This window comes from Gorilla gorilla, chromosome 23, assembly GCF_029281585.2.
Source record: "Gorilla gorilla gorilla isolate KB3781 chromosome 23, NHGRI_mGorGor1-v2.1_pri, whole genome shotgun sequence".
Taxonomy (NCBI): domain Eukaryota; kingdom Metazoa; phylum Chordata; class Mammalia; order Primates; family Hominidae; genus Gorilla; species Gorilla gorilla.
In genome coordinates this window covers 34,946,295-34,967,889 of record NC_086018.1, presented here as the reverse complement: position 1 = coordinate 34,967,889, position 21,595 = coordinate 34,946,295, and the positions used below count along the sequence as shown (strand labels likewise).

General features: G+C 47.4%; 1 pseudogene; it reads right to left on the bottom strand.

Moving 5' to 3' along the window:
* Positions 1 to 19,847: 19,847 nt before the first annotated feature.
* LOC115932023 (uncharacterized) lies at positions 19,848 to 19,929 on the bottom strand (annotated as a pseudogene).
* Between the last annotated feature and the right edge of the window lie 1,666 nt (positions 19,930 to 21,595).

Below are 21,595 nucleotides of genomic sequence, written 5' to 3'. Positions count from 1 at the left end.
TCTTCCCAAATTAAGAATTAAATTTAGTGCAATTCCAATAAAAATTCTAAGTGGACATTTTTATGACTTGATAAATTGATTCTAACAATAATTTGGAGGAATAATAGTGTAATTGTGTCCAATAAAATGTTGAAAAGGAAGACTAATGAGTGAGGATGCCAAATATCAAAACACTCCATAAGTTATAGCAACTGGAAAAGCATGACGTAGTCATAGGAATACAGAAGTGTTCAGAGGAACAAATAAAAATTGTCTTAGTTAGCTCTCACTACACATTGAACCTAAGACCCCATGATACCAAAAGCATCAGAACTTTCTTCTTATGCGAAGAGGGAATCATTCTTTCTTTCTTCTTCACTGTTGTCTTTTATTATTATTATTATTATTATTATTTTTAAAGCAGACTATGGCCTGTAATCCCAGCTACTCGGGAGGCTGAGGCTGGAGAATTCCTTGACCTGGAACCGGGGAGGCGGAGGTTGCAGTGAGCTGAGATCACGCTACTGCACTCCAGCCTGGGTGACAGAACGAGATTCCGTCTCTAAATAAATAAATAAATAAATAAATAAATAAAAAAACTAAGCAGACTATGTCAAGGTCTTCATGTCCCTTCCCAGAAAAGCTTGCCTTGACTTTAACAAGAAAGAATTGTATAATGTCTGCAAGTTATTTGCTCAAAGTTGCCTTCTCAGAATTATGCTGAAAAGCCCTCTGTGCTTGGAATTCCACTTGCCTGCTGTGTATGTATGTATGTATATACTTCACTTAAAAATCAGAGGAAAGTGGCCGGGCACAGTGGCTCACGCCTGTAATCCAAGCACTTTGGGAGGCCAAGGCAGGCGGATCGCTTGAGGCCAGGAGTTCAAGACCAACCTGGCCAACTTGGTGAAACCCTGTCTCCACTGAAAATATAAAAATTAGCTGGGCGTGGTGGCGCACACCTGTAGGCTGGAGATATAGTAGGCATAATCCCAGCTACTCAGGAGGCTGAGGCAGGAGAATCACTTGAACCCGGGAGGTGGAGGTTTCAATAAGCCAAGATCACGCCACTACACTCCAGCCTGGGTGACAGTGAGGCTGCCTCAAAAAAAAAAAAAAAAAAAAAAAATTAGAGAAAAGTGATTGCATCATCATCCCAAGTGGTAAAAGACAATTGTGATTCAGTGTCACGTGGGCCTGGAAACTCCTCCATTTCTCCATTGGGCTGTTGCAGAGGCTCTCTTGCACATGGGCAGATACTGCTGGTGTTGCCATCGTGCAAAGGAGACGTGGTGTAAAGCCAGACTCTAAGAATGTCCAGGAGAGTGAAGAATCCCACCGTCAAGCAGAGGTCTGGAAGCAGTGCTGGGATGTCTTGTCTGGATTGTGCCTGGCAATGTAATGAGCAGGAAATAAAGAGACACGTTCTTTGATGAATCTCAGGCTCTTGGGGTTGCACAACCATTTCACGGGGATCAAGATGAATCACTTTGTCCTCTGTTCCAGCGAGGGGAGGCCTTCCCAACCTCAGCCAGCCCTAGGGGCACACCAGGAGCAGCAGAGAATGGCTTCCTAGAGCCCAGGCAGCCCCGGGATCCCAGAGAATGATGTTCTGTGCCTGGGAGGCAGATTTGGATCATGCCTGAGAATTCACAAAGCTGAGCCCCCCCCATGTAAGGCCACTGGGAATAATCCCAATAGTTTCCACTTGTCAGCCTCCAGTTAGAGGGAGTCTGCCTCTCGTGGTCAAAGTTGCCAGGCCTGCAGACAAAACACTGGGGCAAGGCAGGTCCCCAAAGCCATCGTGGAGCAGATTGGTCCAGGATGAAGCTTTCACTGTCCATTCATGGGAGGAGAAAACCCTGGAAAATGAAGGCAAGGGAAATGGCCAGCTGCCTCTGTTTGAAAAGGGCCATCCTGTGAGCTGAGATCAGAATTCTTTGATTACTTCGTTTGTATTAAAATGTCCCTTTTTACCAGCCTGGCCAACACGGTGAAACCCTATCTCTACTAAAAATACAAAAATTAGCTGCGCATGGTGGCACACACCTGTAATCCCAGCTACTCGGGATGCTGAGGCACGAGAATTGCTCGAACCCGGGAAGTGGAGGTTGTGGTGAGCTGAGATCATGCCACTGCACTCCAGCCTGGGCAACAGAGTGAGACTCTGTCTCAAAAAACAAAAAATAAAATAAAATAAAGTAAAATAAAATAAAATGCCTTTTTTTAAAGTAGAAAATGATGTTGATAGTACATGATATTTTCTTTTTTATTTAAAAATAAAGTTGTATTTTTCTTTCCATTTTTAAAAATTTTTTACTCATCAATATAAACGAAAACTGTCTAGAAACCACATCTGTAGAGGTAGGGAAACAGAGAAGTAAGTCGTAATCAAGAACAACAAGGTCTCCAACCTGAGCTTTGTAGAACAAACTCCAGCATGGGGAAGAAGGCAGGAACTCAGTTGTCAGAGGCCACACAGGGTGGCCCAGCTCTCAGAAGCAAGGCTGGGCCCAGGGATGAGGACAGAGGCTCAAGGAAGTCTAGGCACAACTGTGACCCTGTGAACCCCTCCTGCCCTGGGACAGGGCTGGTCCTGGAGCTGAGGATGGAGCTGAGCCTCCAGCCGGGCAGAGGGGGAGGGTGTCTCAGTCACAGAAAGAGGAAGACCCAGGAAAAGGAGGCAGACAGGTCACCACTGAGAACAAGAGAGGCCTGGACAGGCAGATCCTGCAAGTGTGGCTCAAGGCATGCAGCTGCCTCTATTCCCCATTTTTGGCTCAGATGACCCCTTCCCATAAGCAACCATGTGTGTGGGCATTTCTCTGGCCTTAGCAGAACCAGTGGCCTAGGGCAACGCCTCTTACAAGAGACAAAGTCACTGGGAGTAGGGCATAGGGGGCTGGGGGGTGGCCAAAGAGTCACATTCTGGCACGTGGAGCTTGAGGTGTCTCGTCTCTGGAACATATAAGGAAAGAGGTTCTATAGGTCATTGAATTCATAGCTCTTAGGTTTGGGGGAAGAACACTTACTTAGGAAAACCCTTAGGTAAAACTTGAGAGAGCCTGCAAACTTGAAAGCAGAGCACGTAGGCCGGGATGAGAAGAGGAGCCCTGAAGACCCCTGAGGACACTGGTGCCTAAGGGCCTGGCTGAGGTGCTTGGGAGGCCAGGAGGGGAACAGAGAAGGGACAGTCAGAGCGGGAAGGAGAAAGCAGAGTGTGGTGGGAGGCATAAAAATGGAGAGACTTTTAAGGCTCTAGGAGTGGCCATGGTGCTGGTGTTGTGTCTGAGAGGTCAAGGCGGGGGTGAATCCATCTGGTTATGTGATGTGGAGCTCCTCTGTGATGCTGGCAGGAGACCATTCTAAAGCCAGGTCATAATAAATAGAGAGAGGAGTGAATAGGAAATGGGAATATGAAGACAGCTTTTTGGAAAAGCTTGACTAGAAAGAGGAGAAAAAGACGGTATGGAAGCCTAAGGTGGATACTTGATTGGGGTGAGGGAAGGGGGCATTTTTTTTTTAAGATGAAAGACAGTTGGTTATGTTTTCAGGTCCTAGGAAACATACCAGAAATTAATGAGATACAAGAAAAACAGGGGGTCTATTAACGGGGTGAGGAATGTGAGATGGATAGATGCTAGCTCATACTTGGTGGCAGTGTAGGAAAGTTGAGAAACAGTGACTGGGAAACAGGGATTCTCTGAAGCTGGGTTTATTAATTCCAAATTGCCAAGTGTCTGTTGTTGGGGACATTTCTGACATTGTGAATGTGTGATCATGTGATCCCAGGTTACATCCAATCTAACCAGCAAACAAATGTCTGTCATAAGAACAAATGATTGATTGCTGCCTAACAAACCACCTCCCAAGCTTAATGGCTGAAAACAACAACCATTTATTATTTGTCACCATTCTGTGGGTTGGCTGGGCTCACCTGGGTGGTTCTTCTGCTCCACAAAGCAGGCGAGGTCATTCCTGTGGCTGCATTTAGCTGGGAGCTTGACGAGGGTGGAGTGAGAGAGGGCTTCACTGGCTTATTCCCCTCCACATGGCTTCCCATCCTCCAGGGTTTCTGTCTCCACATGGCCTCTATAGTAGGAGAGCCTGGACTGCTTTACACCATGGCTGACTTCTAAGAGAGCAAAAGAAGCTGCAAGGCCTCTTAAGGCCTAGTCTCAGAAATCATATAGCTTCACCCCCACTGCCTTCTACTGGCCAGAGGAAGTCACAAGGAGGCCCAGATCCAAGGGGAGGGGAAAGAGATTCCACATCCTTATAGGAGGAGCTGCAAAGTCAGGAGGTGGAGGAGCATGCAGGATGAGAGGGACTGTGGTCACCAAGTTTGGAAACACCTGAGCAGAGTACATCTCAGGAGTCACTGTTCTAGCTGAATCTTCATTCTCAAACATAGGGAAGCATTTCAGATGCAATTTGCAGTAAACATATCTTATGCTTTTTAAACTGCTAAGTGAATGTGAATTAGATGAAAAAAATCATTTTAAATGAACATCATAATTATACTTTTATTACATAAATGTGTATTTGTGGTAAAATTACAAACAGTGTTTTACAAAAAGGAAAAACTGAAGTCAATTGAAATTCCACTCCCTAAATAACATGTGCAGCAGGCATATAACCCTGCAGGCTCTTGGACTTACAAACAGAAACTCAATCTGTAATTCTTTCAGCCAGAAATCCCTTTTCTGACAAATTAATTCTTAAAAGATATGTAGTCCTCTTTGAATAATCATTGAAAATCATTAAGTGGAACTTGAGACGTTATGGGAAAAGAAAAAGTTGTTGAGTTTAAACCTTATTTTCTGGATGTCTAGTATATGTCTGGGAGTATGGTAAGCTTTGAGGATTCAAAACTGCACAATACCTACCTCACCTCTGCTCTCAAGCTGCTTATGGAACAATAGGAGAGACAGACGCACAAAAAGAGAATTTCAGTAAATTGCGGTGGGAGCTACAGCACAGGGGTGCACTGAATGCCAGAGGAGAGGAAAGGGAAGAGGAAGGGGAGGGAAGAGGAAGGGGAGGGACAAGGAGGCAAGAGGAGAGAGAGAGCAAGTTTCTTGCCTGCACCTAAGGAGAGGGTCAGTACACCAGGGCAAGAGGGAAAAAGGGAAAACATGAAGGAACACAGGCAGATGGAAAAAGAAATTTATGAAAGAAGAGTCTTTGATGCTACATATTATGTCCCAGGTTTGGTTTTGTTTTTAAAATTTCCATATTCAATTTTTTTTCCTTTCTAAAAACTTGTTTTATTTTTAAGTAAAAATACCCCAAGCCACATGAAACATGGTTAGCTTAATAAATCATTGTAAGGCCAGGCAAGGTGGTTCATGCCTATAATCCCAGCACTTCGGAAGGCTGAGGTGGGAGGATTGCTTGAGGTCAGGAGTTCAAGATCAGCCTGGGCAACATAGTGAGACCCCCCCTCTCTACCAAAAGAAAGTATTTAAATTAAATTTAAAAATAAATCATTGTAAGGTGAATATCCTTGGATTGCTCCCCACCCTACACTCCACACGGGAGGCAGAACCTTGCCACCCACCCAGAGCCCTGCACTGCTCCCAGACAAACCTCCCAGTCCCCCAACCCAGGAATCCAGTGTCCTAATTTCCATGTCAGGGTCTCTTATTTTCTCACGTTATTTTATCACCCTGTGTGTATCTCTGAATACTATTGCTTGGTGTTCCCTGTTTTTAATCTATAATTTCCCTTCCACTTCTCTCTTTTTCTTCTTCACAGTGTATTTGCTTATGCAATTTTTCCCACATACTTTTTGTGCTGAAATTGAAGTAGTCAGTTGTAAACGCATATTGATTATTTCAAGAGTAAAATGCTGCAATAAGTAATGATTATGAAAGCTATTAATTTTATGAAGAAAGACAATAATTAAGAACTTTAGCTGAGTAGAAAAAAGATTGATTATTAATACAAATATTAAGAGAGTGCATTTGCTCGATCATTGTAGGAAGAATATTATAGACTGTCTGAGCTTATAAAGCTTAAATAATAAAAAGCAGAACAATGGAGATTTAATTATATTACAAATGTAATATTTGTAGAAATTTTAGAGAAGTAGCAGTTCTCACAAGAAACAAAATCCCTTTTAAAACTCTATTTCATTTTTTAGTGGCTTAGTTTCATTTAAGCCAGGGGTCCTTGAAGCAAAAGCACTATTTGAGAATTCTCTACATCTTGTGAGGAATACATTAGAAGCAAAATGTCGACTTTGTCATGTCCAAAGATAAAACAACTCTAAAATCAGTACATATCCAAGATAAATCATCTTTGAGTCAGACATAATAAAGACAATGGAGAGAATGAGGAAAGACATTGCTAAAAATAAACAAAGCACTCCACACGTTTTACTCTGATTATTCAAATGCAAAACAACAGATTTTACAAGAATGCTTTAGGAAGGCATTTCCTCACAGTTTTGAGTCTCTGGAGGGTAATTTAAACAAAATGTTTATAGAAATGACTCCTATAGACGGCCAAGCATTTTTGGAAATCGAAGACGAAGGCTTTGGGAATCCTCTTGAACCATTAATCCTAAGTGCAGAGTTCCTTCTAGGAGCAAATTACCAGAAACTATCTGAATAACGTACCACTAAGCCCTGAAAGATTAGGGATATTATCCAATGGGCTTGTTGAACAGGAGTGTTTATTAAGCATGGTGGGAATGTGGGAGAGGAAATCCAGGAGCTATGTGTAGCAAACAGCGTTGAGAAATTGGTATTCTTCCCCAGAAAAATGTCAACATTTAAAGTTTGGATACCAACATTGATAATAATGAAACTGTAGTAAGTGTCTGTCTCTGGACTGATGGTATTTCAGGTTTATTCTCGTATCCCACAAGTGTGTTCTATGATGATGATGGTGCTTAGACCTTCTTAGGAGTCCCAGGCTCTGCTTATGAAAATGTCAGCAGAACAGAGAGGGCTGGAGCACCCCCCAGGCTCAGAGGGATGCTGGGTGACAGGAGGACCAGGGATGGAGGTTGAAGGGCTCCCCCAGGCACACGGGGATTGGGGACTAGAATATAGACTGATAAATACCTTCCAAGACCCACATTTTACAGATGAGGAGAGCTCAGAGCCAGGTTCAGAGACAGTGGGAGAGTACACCTAAGTTTACACAGCTACACAGAGGCTAAGTCGAGGCTGGAGCTCATCTCTCTTGGGAAGAACATAGGTCCTTCCTGATGCTTCTCAGGTCCTGTTTCCAATCATCCTTTTTGGGGCTCGACATTTCTATTGTGAGCTCATTGTCTGTGAATCCACCTAAATCTCATCATTCTATTTTTCAGCCTGAACTCACCCTCCACACACGCCTGCCCAAGTATGAGAAGATCTCCAAGGTAACTTTCCTATAGAAAATAGCTGTGTCTCTATCTGAAGCCCAAATGTTCAAGCACACACTCCTTTAATTCCCCTTTATGTTCAGTTCCCTTCCTGATGTTGCATATTCCACAAAAGAGGTTTTCTATTCTACCACCATCTCAGCCTCTGGGAGGTTCTCCAGGAATCTGTCTGGAAACCAGGACTTGGAGTTTATCAGAAAGAAACTGGCATCAGCTTAGAAAACCAGCAAGGCAAGTGGAATGAGAATGAGGGTGGGTTAGAGATTCACCCATTCCAAAGACAGAGTAGATTCCACTCCATTGCCTCATAGAGTTTTTTAAGGACATACAGTCCAGGAAGCCTCTCCTCTCAGGACAGGCTTGGAACAATTCTGGGAGCAGGTAGACTTGGCACACGAATGAAATGAGGATGCATGACTGGGGCCCAGGCCAAAGGGACACTGCTGTCCGGGGATTGACAAATCGGGCCCCCAATAACACCTGGGATGCCCACGAGCGCCTTCAATGATAAACTAACTCATGTAGACAGAACACCTACATGCCATGATCTGTCCAAGTGCGTCATACATATCTACTAAAAATCCATATAATAATCCTGAGAGTGAGGGGCTATTATAATCTCCGTTGCACAGATCAGAAAACTGGGGGTCAGGGAGGTTAAGTAACTTGCCCAAGGCCACACAGCTAGCAAGGGGGCAGAGCTGAGATTTAAACTCAGACAGGGTGGTTCCAGCTACACAATCAATCATTACAGGATATTGCTTATCCTGACACCACCTTCCATAACCGAGTTACAGGAAATTTACCCTTCTGGTCAATTTTCATAGCTGGACCCAGGACCTCCACAAGGCTCATTGATCATTGTTTAGTTTTAAAGTATTTTATTGTTTAATGTTTTTATAAAAGGATACTTTAGAATTTGCAGTTACCACTGTCTGTAAGAAGCTTTGGCTTTGATATTTTCCTGTGTTCTACTTTCCACATACCACATACATTTCTGCATTGCACACACATTGCAGCCTGACCGGGGGTACTGAGCTCTTGCCACTCAGGGAGCTGGGAGGCTGAGAGGCATCTTCCTCACCAAGGGAAGGGACCAGCAGTGTGAGTCTCTCTGCACTCACTTGGTGGGCGGTGAGGGTAGACATTTCCTTGCGGCAATAAGATGCAGCTTCCTGAGCTCCAGGCAGCAGAAATCCCCAGCAGACCCTGTGCCGGGTCAGTTTTCCCAGGCCCTAATGTTTCAGGGCATGGCTGTGGGAGGAGGGCACGAAGGATGAGTCCAGCACCAGCGATCCTCTGAGAAGCATCCTCCTACTTCCACTCTGTGCACATCTCAGACTGAGCTCCTCCTGGCCAGCCCTGGGTCTGATGCCTCTCTGCATTCCCGGTGTGGTGAAGGGGTTCAAGGAAGCCAAGTGGGACCATCCAAGACAGAAAGAATGCTGGGGACAGGACATTAGCTCAGACCCTTTATGTCCCCTGAATGCCCTCTCCATGCCAGCACCGTGATTTCACACACATGCAGGGGTGCCAAAGAGAGCTCAGGGTCCCCAGGGTGCCCCAGGCATTCCCTGAACACCCTCCAATCCTCCACTCCAGGAAAGACTTTCCCCACCAGGGAAGGGCATCCTACGCTGTTCCCAGCCAGGTCCCCTTCCTGGCAGGCAGTAATTCAAGAATCATCAAGGCAGAATGTCAATGGTTCCCACCATTCCCTCCCCACATCCCTTCCCTTCTCCCCAACACAGGAAAAAGACAGGAAGAAAAGGTAGACACAAATCTCTGAATTCTAAACATCAGGACTCAATGTGCCCATCTCTGTGGCCTACACAGGGCATCTAGTCTTTATGTCACCAAGTGAGGTCCCTCAGTGTGTGTGCACAGCCTCATACCTGGCTGGATAGAACCAGAGATGCAAAGTAGAAAAGCATGGGCTCTGGAGTTTCTGTCCTCAAGGAGTTGCTCATCCATCCATCCATCCATCCATCCATCCACCCACACATCCATCCATCCATCCATCCATCCATCCATCTATCCATCCATCCATCCATCCACCCGTCCACTCATCCACCCACCCATCCATCCATCCATCCACTCATCCATGCATGCTTTCATTCCAATACCTTCCAATACCCAAATTTTCCAACACACAATTTCAAGTGCTACCTCTGTGCCAGGACATGTGCAAATAACCAGGGAGGGAGATGTGAATCAGGTGTGTTTGTGGGGTGTTGGGGGTGGGCATGAACACTGAGCACTCCAGGACTGTGTGGGAAGAAGGGACAGGGCAAAACAGGAACCAAGGAAAATACAAGTGATTTAGCTAACTCCGATCATCAGTTACCATGTGACAGCATTATTTCACTTGGTTCCTTCAAAATCGTTTTGAGGTTTGTAGATGACCATCTCCAAGTAACAGACGACAGTTTTGGGGCTTGGAGAAGTAACATGCAGATAATTTGCACAAGGTCTCATTCTTAGTGATACTAGAGGTGGGAGTACAACCCGGGTCTGTCTGGCTCTGGGCTCACACCAGCTGTGGTTATGGGAGCCACTCCCATCTGCATCCCCATGAGGAGTCAGGGAAGGCTGCATGGAGGAGGCCCTGCGTCAGCTGAGGCTTGAAGGATGCATGGAAGTTTATAGTAATTTTTTTCAGATTTATTCTGTGTTTAATTTAGGTAGTTTCAATTACTATGTTTTCAAATTCACTAATATTAAGCCAATTCAATGACATTTTCTTTTCATATGTTGTACTTTTATCTGTGGCAGTTTTATGTGTTTTTATTTTGACATCTTCCACTTCTGTTATGTTCATGTTTTTGAAAAATTATTCAGCCTATTCATAATAACTGTTTCAAAGTCCTTGTCTGCCAGTCCCATAATGAGCTGCATCATTTTGGGGTTCTATCTTTGACTTATTTTTCTCTTATTATGAGTTACATTTTCTTGCTTCTTTCTACATGTGGTAATTTTTTTTTTTTTTTTGAGATGGGGTCTCACTGTCATCCAGGTTGGAGTGCAGGGGCGCGATTTCAGCTCACTGCAACCTCCACCTCCCAGGCCCAAGTAATCCTCCCACCTCAGCCTCGCGAGTTGCTGGGACTATAGGTGCACACCACCATGCCTGGCTAATTTTAAATTTTATTTTATTTTTTGCAGAGACAAGGTCTCACCATGTTGTGCAGGCTGGCCTCAGACTCCTGGGCTCAAGCGATCCTCCCGCCTCGGCCTTCCAAAGTGCTGCGATTACAGGTGTGAGCCATTGCACCTGGCCTACATCTGGTAATTTTTGATTGGATGCTGAGCATTGTTTATTTTATGTTGGTGACTGCTGCATTGTGTTGTCTTTCTTCAAAAAGTGTTGGACTTTATTCCGATGAGTCATTAAGTTACTTGCAGATCAGTGACATAGTTTGGATATTTGTCCCCACCCAAGTCTCATATTGAAGTGTAATCCCCAAAGTTGGAGGTGGGGCCTAGTGGGAGGTGTTTGGATCATGGTCAGGGGGATCCCTCCTGAATGGCTTGGACCATCCCCTTGGTGATGAGTGAGCTCTTGCTCTGAGTTCACAGGAGATCCAGTCATTTAAAAGAGTGTGGCACCAGCCGGGCATGGTGGCTCATGCCTGTAATCCCAGCACTTTGGGAGGCGGAGGCAGGCAGATCATCTGAGGCTAGGAGTTTGAGACCAGCCTGGCCAACATGGTGAAACCCCGTCTCTAATGAAAATAGAAATATTAGCCAGGTGTGGTGGTGTGCACCTGTAATCCCAGCTACTCAGGAGGCTGAGGCAGGAGAATAGCTTGAACCAGGGAGGTGGATGTTGCAGTGAGCTGAGATCGTGCCACTGCACTCCAACCCGGCAACAGAGTGAGACTCCGTCTCAAAAATAATAATAAAAGCATAAAAAATAAAACTAAAATGTGTGTGGCAGCTGCCTCTGCACTAATGCCCTCTCTCTCTCTCTCTCACTTGTTCCAGCTTTCACTGTATGACGTGCCTTCTCTCTTCACCTTCTGCCATGATTGTAAGCTTCCTGAGGCCTCCCCAAGAAACCAAGCAGATGCCGGTGCCATGCTTCCTGTACAGCCTGCAGAGCTGTAAGCTAATTAAACCTCTTTTCTTTATAAATTACCCAGTCGAAGGCATTTATTGATTTACAGCAATATGAGAATGACCTAATATGGAAAATATCCCACTCTCAGTGCCAATTTTCTGTATTAGGTCACTTTCACACTGTTATAAAGAAACACCCAGGACCAGGTAATTTATAAAGAAAAGAGGTTTAATTGCCTTACAGTTCTGCAGGCTGTACAGGAAGCATGGTGCTGGCATCTGCTCAGCTTTTGGGGAGGCCTTCCAATTGTGGCAGAAGGTGAAGGGAGAGCAGGCATGTCACAGTGAAAGCAGGAACGAGAGAGAGAGAGAGATCAGCGTAGGGGTAGGTACCACACACTTTTAAATGACCAGATCTCCTGTGAACTCAGAGTGAGAGCTCACTCATCCCCAAGGGGATGGCCCAAGCCATTCACGAGGGATCCCCCAACCATGATCCAAACACCTCCACCAGGCCCCACCCCCAACATCGGGGATTACATTTCAACATGAGATTTGGATGGGGACAAAAATCCAAACCATATCAATCAGTTTGATCTTTCAAGGTTTGTTTTTAAGCTTCCTTAGAGGACTTTTATTATTATTATTATTATTATTATTATTATTATTGAGATGGAGTCTTACTTTGTTGCCCAGGCTGGAGTGCAGTGGTGCAATCTCTGCTTACTGCAATCTCCGCCTCCTGGATTCATGCAATTCTCCTGCCTCAGTCTCCCAAATAGCTGGGATTAGAGGCACCTGCCACCACGCCTGGCTAATTTTTGTATTTTTAGTAGAGATGGGGTTTCACCACGTTGGCCAGGCTGGTCTCGAACTCCTGACCTCAAGTGATCCACCCGCCTTGACCTCTGAAAGTGCTGGGATTACAGGCATGAGCCACCATGCTGGCCTAGAGCAGTTTTAGAATGGCCCTCTCCTGGGCTGGTTTAGTGCTGGCACTAAGGTGTTTTTCTTCTTGGTTCTCTACTGAATGTGTGAGGTGTTCAGTAAGAATTCCTATTCTGGCTTGTTGGAACTTGAACATCTCCCAGACCTTGGTGAGTTCTGGAAATTGTTCAGATACATCTCTCTGTGTACTATTTACACAGTCTAGTGGAGCTTCACCCCACACATGCATGGTTTAGTGTTCAGCAGTACAGGTAAGAGGATCTCTATGCAGATTTGCTGGGTCTCTTTCTCTGTGCAGCTCTTTCTTCTCTTGTTTTCTACACCAAATTCCAACTTCTTTTGCCTCCTCAGACTCAGACCCCTATCGCCCAACACAGCAAGACTGCCATGGTCATGTTGGAGTTCTTCTACCTACATCACAGTCAAGAAAGTGGTAGAAAGGTAGAAAGGTAGGCACGGTGGTTTATGCTTGTAATTCCAGCACTTTGGGAGGCCGAGATGGGAGGATCACCTGAGGTCAGGAGTTCGTGACTAGCCTGACCAACATGAAGAAACCCCGTCTCAACTAAAAATACAAAATTAGTTGGGTGTGGTGGTGGGTGCCTGTAATTCCAGTTACTCGGGAAGCTGAGGCTGGAGAATCACTTGAACCCGGGAGGCAGAGGTTGCGGTGAGCCGAGATCACGCCGCTGCACTCCAGCCTGGACAACAAGAGCGAAACTCCGTCTCAGAAAAAAAAAAGAAAAAGAAAAGAAAGGTAGGATGATCATAGGACCTACCGTGTTTGTTTTCACTCTCTGAGCGATCATATAGAAGGACTCCTCTTTTCTAACAGCTGAAAACAGATTTTTAATATCGTTTGTCCAGTTTTATACTTCTAAAGTAGAAGGCTATACCTGGTCCTAGTTACTCCATTATGGCCAGAAGCAGAAGCCTCTTCTCCCTCTGCCCATGCCTGTCTTTTGCCCCTCCTCCTCCACTTGGAGCCATTTGGCCCATTTGGGTGTTGACTTTGATGCAAGTCAGGGGTGCCTGCATTGGCGTCTGTGCATGGGGTTGTGGGTGTGCGTGTTTGTGTAGTGGCTGGGTATACGTGAGTCCTTAAGGTGGAAGTGGGGCATGGGAATGGGATGCAGGGGAAGTGGGGGATGGGAATGGGGTGCAGGGGAAGTGGGGCATGGGAATGGGGTGCAGGGGAAGTAGAGGTGTGACGGAAGTGGAGAGGTGTGAAATAGCTTCTTGGGAAGGGCAGAGTTCCTCCTTGCTACTGGGAAGTGTCATTTGGGGTCCTGGCAGTGTTAAGAGCCTCCCCACAACCCCCGCCTCCGATGGTAATCCTGAATTTAAGTGAGACCAGCTGGTGTGGTTTTGTTCAGCTGAGCATGGGCAGGGCAGGAAGACTGAGAGTTCACCATTTTCTGTACCGAGAAGCCCCTCTGCCTCCTCAGGAACTCCATTCCTATCCTGTCCTCCTTCCTGGCTCGTTCCCAGCATCCTCAAGGTCTTGTCAGCACCCTCGTAGGGTGGTCAGGTCCCATCAGGGTTGTCTGAGCATGTGTGTGCAGGTATGTGTAGGTGTGTATGTGAGTGTGTGAGTGGGTGGAGGCTTGCGTGTTTCATGGTTTCAGAAGTGTTGAGGAAGAAGAAAAGAAGACGTGTCTTTTCTTGTGACATCACAAAGGGCAAGAAACTAAGAAATGCCTCAGGCTCCTGCAGAGAAGAAGGGATGGGCAGTAACAGCTTGGGGCAGGTGAGGAAGGATGGTGGAGTGTTTGGTGTTGAGTGAGGTGGCCCAAAGGGTGTCTGTGCATCCTCAAGACCTGGGAGGAGACAGGCTCCATCTGTGGTGGGTGGATCCACAAAGCTTATCTGCCAAAATCACTTGAAGAGCTTAACGCAGCCCACTTGGGCATCAACCCAGTAGCACCTAATACAAACACACAGAATCTACACCAGCACTGCAGGGAAGGGTGAGAGCGGCAGAAGAGGAGATCCACACTAGGTGGAGAAGGCACAGGCTCAGGCTCCTGGTACCCCCAACATGGCCTTCTCCCTCCTCATCGGCCGTATCCCTGGGGAGACAAGAGGGGTGGATGGGCCTTATCCTGGCCCACATCTCCTTTCTCAGGACCTGGGGTAGGATGGCAATTCATGGATGGAGGAATAACAAGACCTGGTGAGATCAGCTTGGCCTGGCTCCCAGGTGGGCAGGAACACAGGACACCAGGGCATGGAAGACCCCACCCCCACCCATGGCCAGCATCCACCTGTGCCCGCACCTGCCTGTCCAGAGCTGACCAGGAAAATGGTGCTGGCCTGGGAGCTGCTCCTCATGGCCCTGCTGGCCCTGTGCTGGGGGCTTAGCCTGGCGGGGGCAGAAGGTGAATTCCGTGGCTCCCACCCTTTCCCTGCCCCCTCCTCACTGCTGCACCCTGGAGGAGGCCCGCACCATACCCCCGGGACCCTGCCCACCCACCCTCCTCCTGCTCCCCTTGCTTCGTCTCTCCCCCGGACTTCCCTGGGCTTCCTTCACTTCCCTCCTCCTGCACATTCCTGCTCATCCTGTCCTGGAAAGTCCAGCTGAGTGTGTCTGGCTTCCCAGCCCATATTTCCCAGCATGGCACTCCAGGCCCCCAGGCTCCAGGTTGGCTGCTCTGACCGTTTCTCTTCACCTCCTTCCCCAGCAGACACTCGCTGCGCCTCAGTGGTTCCACCTCCAGACCTTTACTCCAGCAGCGTCCTGGCTTGGAGTTCATCTCAAGGCTGGGTTTGTGCCTCATCCCAGGATGCTTGGGGGTCTGGGGGGCAGGGCCTGCCACTGCTGGGTGTCTCCATCCTGCAGGGATTGCACGGTGCTTCTGTCAGGAGAGGAGGGTCCACAGGCAGAAGCTCACCCTGGCAGAACCCCTTCCCAACCCAGGGCACCTCTGCCCCAGATCAGCTGGGGGTGGTGGTGATAAGGGACTCTGCAGGGGAGAGAGGTGACCCCTTCCTGCCCCTCTTGTCAGAAACCGTCCTGCTGCAGACCCTGCGCTGCTACAGTGACTATACCAGCCACATCACCTGGGGGTGGGCAGACACCCAGGATGCCCAGCGGCTTGTCAACGTGACCCTCATTCGCCGGGTGAATGAGTGAGTGACGCTGGGTGCAGGGGCCACGGGCAGGGGCTACGGTGTCCCCTCTGCCTGGCGTGGGATGTTGGTATAGAGAGGGATGTGTCAGGTCAGCCTCGGGGTGGGAGTAGACAGAGGACAGAGGAGGACGGACGCCCTCCCGGGAGCTCCTGCTCAGCCAGGCACCTGCCAGGCACTACTGTCTGACCTGGGGTTTCTGGGGAGCACGTTCTACACTGATGTCATTGATGATGGTGGTGGTAACAATGGTGACAATCTTCTCTTATTTTGTCACAATTTAACACAGTTGCCCCACATGACCTATCTTAGTTCCTCCTCACTGCGAGGTGGGCAGGGCCAGGCCACGACGCCCAGTTCACAGATGGGGAAACTGAGGCCCTGGAGGTGAGGCGCCAGCCCTGGCCACAGATGGGGAGTGGCAGAACAGGCCATGTGGATGTGTTTGGGAGGGGGCTCCATGCTCTCCCAGGCTCCTCCTCTGCATGTGGGCTGCCACCTCTCCTACCCGAGCTCTCCTGGGCATGAACCACACAGGAAGGGGACCGGCATTGCTCTGTGGTGTTGCCCAGGGTCTGAATCAGCCTTAAATGAAATAATTAAGCCACTGGAACCAGAGAGGCAGGTGACAACTGATTGGAGGTCCCCCCACCTAGAGGGGGAGGGGCCCCAGCTCTGCCACCCCCCACCCCTCCACCACCTTCAGTTCTCCTGGGGGCCTCCATCAGACCTTCTCCATTCTCCTCAAAGACCATCCTGCCCCTCCCTGTGACCTGCTTCCTGTTGCTCTGACATAACAGGGGACCAAGGAGAAGCTCCCCACCCACCCCACACTCACACTCCCCACCCCCTCTGCCCACCACTGGGGCCTGGGCCTGGGCCTGGTTCTGGGCTGGGGCTCCTGTCTAAGGCCAGAGACCCGATGCAGTCTGGCCCTGTTGCTCAGGAACATCACGGCCCCCAAGTCCCCACTCTGCCCTGCGTCACCCACCGTGCCCTCTCCCAGGATCTTTCCCAATCGCCTTGCAAACCTGCCCCAACCCCCTCACAGATGCCCACAGGAGTGCAGCGCCTGGGCATCTCCTGAGCTCACAACCCTGCGGCCCCCCTTTCTCTGCTTCCCTTGACAGCAGCAACCCCATAAAGAGTTGTCCACGCTCATCATGTCCAGTGTCTTTCCAGCCATTTCTTCCTGAGCCCACTTCCCCAGGATGTTGCCCCCATCAGGCCACCCAAACTGCTCTGGTCCAAGTCAGCAAACATCCCAGGAGCAGGATCTCATGGTTGGGCCTCTGCCTTCTTCCTACTTGACCAGGGGCAGCCCCTGACAAGGAGGACCACTTCGGCCTCCCTGCAGTTCCTCCTGCACCTGGCTCTGCCCACAGCTCACCCAGCGCCCCCAGGGCCCTGCCCATCCTCCTCTTTCTCCTTGTCTGCTGCCTCTATGTTCTCTCGGCTGCCAAGGGTGAAACGCCCCAGGCCCAGTCCATGGACCTCCTCTCTGCTGTATCCACTCTACCGAGACCACCTCCAGCCCTGAGGGCATCTTCCAAAGGCGACCTTGAGCCCACACTTCCCCTACGCTCCAGCCCTCCAGGCGCACTGGCCTCTCCGCCTGTCACTTAGACAACAGGCATCTCCCACTCCAAAGGTCCTCAATTAAAGTCCCCCTCTCACCGGAGCGGCTCTGCTGCCTCTGTCTTCCCCATCTCCCTTTGCTAAATGGGAGCTCCTAGTGGCTCAAACTAAACAACAGGGAGGATTTTGTTTTGTTTTTAAGTCTCTTTTGCCACCATTCCTTTCCGACTGCAGCATCCGATCCACCAAAGAATGCCGCTAACCTTATCTCAAGCAGAACGCAAATTCACCCACGACAGCCCCACCGCCCTGGTGCACACCACTTCCTGTCACCTGGATATTCCAGAAGCTTCCTAACAGGGCTCCCTGCTTGCAACATTGCCACATTTCCACCTCAGTCTGTTCACAACCGAGGACCCTCAGGAATCCTTTCAAAGCATTCATCAAAATCTGCAACGCCTTTGCTCATGACTGTTTCCCACTCACTAGCAGTGAGATCCAATCCCGATCCAAGACCCGGAGTCTTCTTCAGTGAGCGGTGAGCACTCAATGAACCTTTGCAGAGTGAGTGATCCCCATGCACAGTGGGCTAAGCTGTGTCCTCTCCCAGCAGAGACCCTCCGGAGCCCGTGTCCTGCTACCTCAGTGATGACATGCTCTGGTCAGCCTGCCCCTGTCCCCACTGTGTGCCCAGGAGATGTGTCATTCCCTACCAGAGTTTTGTCATCAGTGACATTGACTACTTCTCATTCCAGCCAGACAGGCCTCTGGGCACCTGGCTCACCGTCACTCTGACCCAGCATAGTGAGGGACTGGGGGCCTTGGCTGGGGCCTGGTCCCCTGTGTGAACCGCCCTCCTGTAGTTTCTATTTCTAGAAGGAAACAATGTTGCAACAAATATTTATGTACTTATAGTTTTGGGTATGGGTCCAGGTATTTCTAGAAGCATAATAGTAAAGTCAAAAGGTGTACGTTTTTCATTTTGCTAGATATTGTCCAAGAAACAACTTCCCACTAAAATGATCAAGAGAATGAGAAGTCAAGGCAAAGAGTGGGAGAACATGTTTGCAAAAGACATATCTTTCGGATAAAGGACTGTTACCCAAATTATTCAAAGAACTCTTAAAACTCAACGATAAGGGCCGGGTGTGGTGGCTCATGCCTGTAATCCCAGCACTTTAGGAGGCTGAGATAGGAGGATCACCTGGGTCGAGACCCTATCTCTACAACAAAATAAAAAAAAAAAAAAACAGTGAGAAAATGAACAACCCAATTAAAGACCAGAGTAGACACTTCATCAAAGAAGACATACAGATGTGAAAAGAGCATATGAAAAGGTGCTCACATCATGCATCATTAGGGAATTGCAAATTAAAACAACAAGATACTGCTACACGCTGGTTAGAATGGCCAAAATCCAGAACACGGACAGCACCAAATGCTGGTCAGGATGTGGAGCAGCAAGAACTGTCACTCATTGCTGATGGGGATGCAAAATGGTACAGCGACCTTGGAAGACAATTTTGCAGTTTCTTATAAAAGTTAACATACTCTAACCATATGATCAGCAATTGTACTCCTTGGTATTTACTCCCATGAGTTGAAAACATATCCACATAAAAACCGGCACATAGATGCTTATAGCAACCTTAACCAACAAAACTTGGAAGCAAAAAAGATGTCCTTCAGTAGGAGAATGGATAAATAAATTATGATACACCCAGACAATGGAATACTATGTAGCACTGAAAAGAAATGAGCTATCAGCCGTGAAAGGACACAGGAGAAACTTAGCTGGATATTACTAAGCGAAAACAGTGACTCTGAATAGGCTACATACTGTATGATTTCAACTGCATGACATTCTGGAAAAGGCAAAACTATGGAGAGAGAAAAAGGATCAGTGGTTGCCAGAGGTTAGAGTGAGGGAGGGATGAAAAAGTGGAGCACAGAGGGTTTTTAGGGCAGTGAAACTATTCTGTGCCACGTTATAATGCTGGATACCTGTCAAGATGTATTTATGTAAACTATAGCCCTTGAGTGATAATTATGTATCAATGTAGCTTTATAGGTTGTAACAAATGTACCACTGTTGCCATGGATTGAATGTTTATATCCCTTCAAATTAGTGTGTTGAAATCCTTTTTGCTTTTTTTTTTAGTTTCTTTTTTTCTAAGTTCATGTCTGATAGGTAATATGCCCACATGGTAGCTGACAGAGCAGAAGCATCGCCATCTTGGACAAGCACTGCCATTCTAAAGTTCCCCTTGATCAAAAATTGCCTAAATCCAAAGGTCATCAGCCTAATGACTAAGGTCAGCATGACCATAAACCACAAATGACATCTCCGACCAGAAACATTCCAACCATAAGATAAATCCCTCCCTGACCAGAGACAAGCCAGCCCGGAGATAACCTCCCCCCGGCAGAGAGACGTCAGCCCCAACATAACCTCCCCTTCGGCCAGAGACATTCCAACCCCACCATAAACTTCTCCCCCACACAGAAACATTCCAAGCCTGTGATAAAGCTCTCTCACTCTAAAACCAATATATACTCTTGTTGTTTATAAGCCACCGGTCTATGTTATTTTGGTTATAGCAGCCCAATGGGCTAAGACGATCGTAGTGCAGGCTGTTGATAGTTGCAATAGAGAATCCTCCTGACTGAAATTGGCCAGAAGCCCCTTTCAGGTTTATTCTCCAAAATAAACCTGTTTTTGACTGTTGAGCCCCTTTTCCGGCTTCTTTCCTCTTTCTTTAACTCTTACAGTAACAAGGTTTGAAGGTGGCACATCTCACACATGCATAGGAACACCCAATCATCACGTCTATGAATTACAAAATGATCTGTGTTGAAATCCTACCCCACAAGGTGATGGATTAGGAGATGGGCCTTTTGGAGGTGATTAGTTCATGAGGGCAGAGGCCTTAGGAATGAGATCAGTGCTTTTATGAAAGAGACCCGAGAGACTCCCTTGCCCCTTCGGCCATATGAGGTTACAGTGAGAAAGCTTCACCTATGAGGAAGCAGGCCCTAACCAGACACCAAATCTGCCAGCATGTTGATCTTGAACTTCCCAGCCTCCAGAACTGTGAGAAATAAATTCTTTTGTTTATAAGCCACTGGTCTATGTTGTTTTGGTTATAGCAGCCCAGTGGGCTAAGACGATTGTAGTGTGGGCTGTTGATCGTTGGGGAGACTGTGCATGTGTGGGGCAGGGAGTATATGGGCATTCTGAACCGCCCACTCAATTTTGCTGAGAACCTAAAACTGTTCTAAAAAGTAAAGTCTATTAAAAAAAAATAGACGTGTATTTTATAGTACAAGAGTACCTGTACCCCCACACACTTCCCACTCTGGATATTATCAGTTATTTTCCCAGTAATATTTACCAATGTGGTGAGTAAAAGAACTACATCTCATTTTAATTTGAATATACAGCCACACCTCATCTTATTGCACTTTGTTTTATTGTGCTTTGCAGATACCGTGTTTTATACAAATTGAATGTTTGTGGCAGCCATGCTTTTGGCAAGTCTACCATCACCATTTTTCCAACAGCATGTGCTCACTTCATGCCTCTGTTATAGGACCAATGGGTTCATATGCCCACCGTGCAGTAACAGACCCATTACATAGTGACAGCAGGGTTTGCAGCAGAGAAAGTTTAATGATTGCAGAGTGCTGAGTGACAAGATGGGAGGAGACCCTCCCGTTTATCTCACCAAGGAGCTTTGGTCTGGGGTTTTTAAGGGGATTATAGAGGGTGAGAGACTCCCTCCATAATTGGAAAATTGGGGTTGTTGATTGGTCGGGGGAAGGGGGGATGAAATCATCACGATATGGAAACTGCATTCTTTGGTGAGTCAGCCCATTGTGGGGTCCTTCAGACCAGCTGGGTCAGTAGTTTCATCAGTGTATGGGACCTGAAGGACTATCTCACAGGGAAAACTAAACATTTTATAATGTTCACGTTGTTATCTACGGAGCAGTTAAGGGGAACCGTGATCTTGTAACAGGGTCTATGTGATTTTAGCACGACAGGCACCAAACAGCTGTGAGGACACAGGCTGGAGAGCAGGCCGACCTCATGATGGAGGCCAAATGTGCTGCAAGCGTGGGTGACTTTTGTTTCTCCCCCTTCCTTCTTCCCTGATTAATTTCATAAAGTTTATAGGGGCAGTTTCATCTTTGTGTCACCTTTTGGTAATTCTTGCAATATTTCAAACTTTTTCATGATTATTTTCTCTGTCATGGTGGTCTGAGATCTGTGATGTTATTACTGCAATTGTTTTGGGATGCCATGATCTGTCATAGAAGACAGTAAACTTAATCAACAAATGTTCTGTGTGCTCTGACTGCTCCACCGACGGGCCGTTCTCTTATCTCTCACCCTACAGTGAGAAGCCTTCATCTATGAGGAAGCAGGCCCTAACTAGACACCTAATCTAGCCTCCCTAGTCCCAGAGACCCAACAATACATAAATTAGGCCAATTAATAACCCTACAATG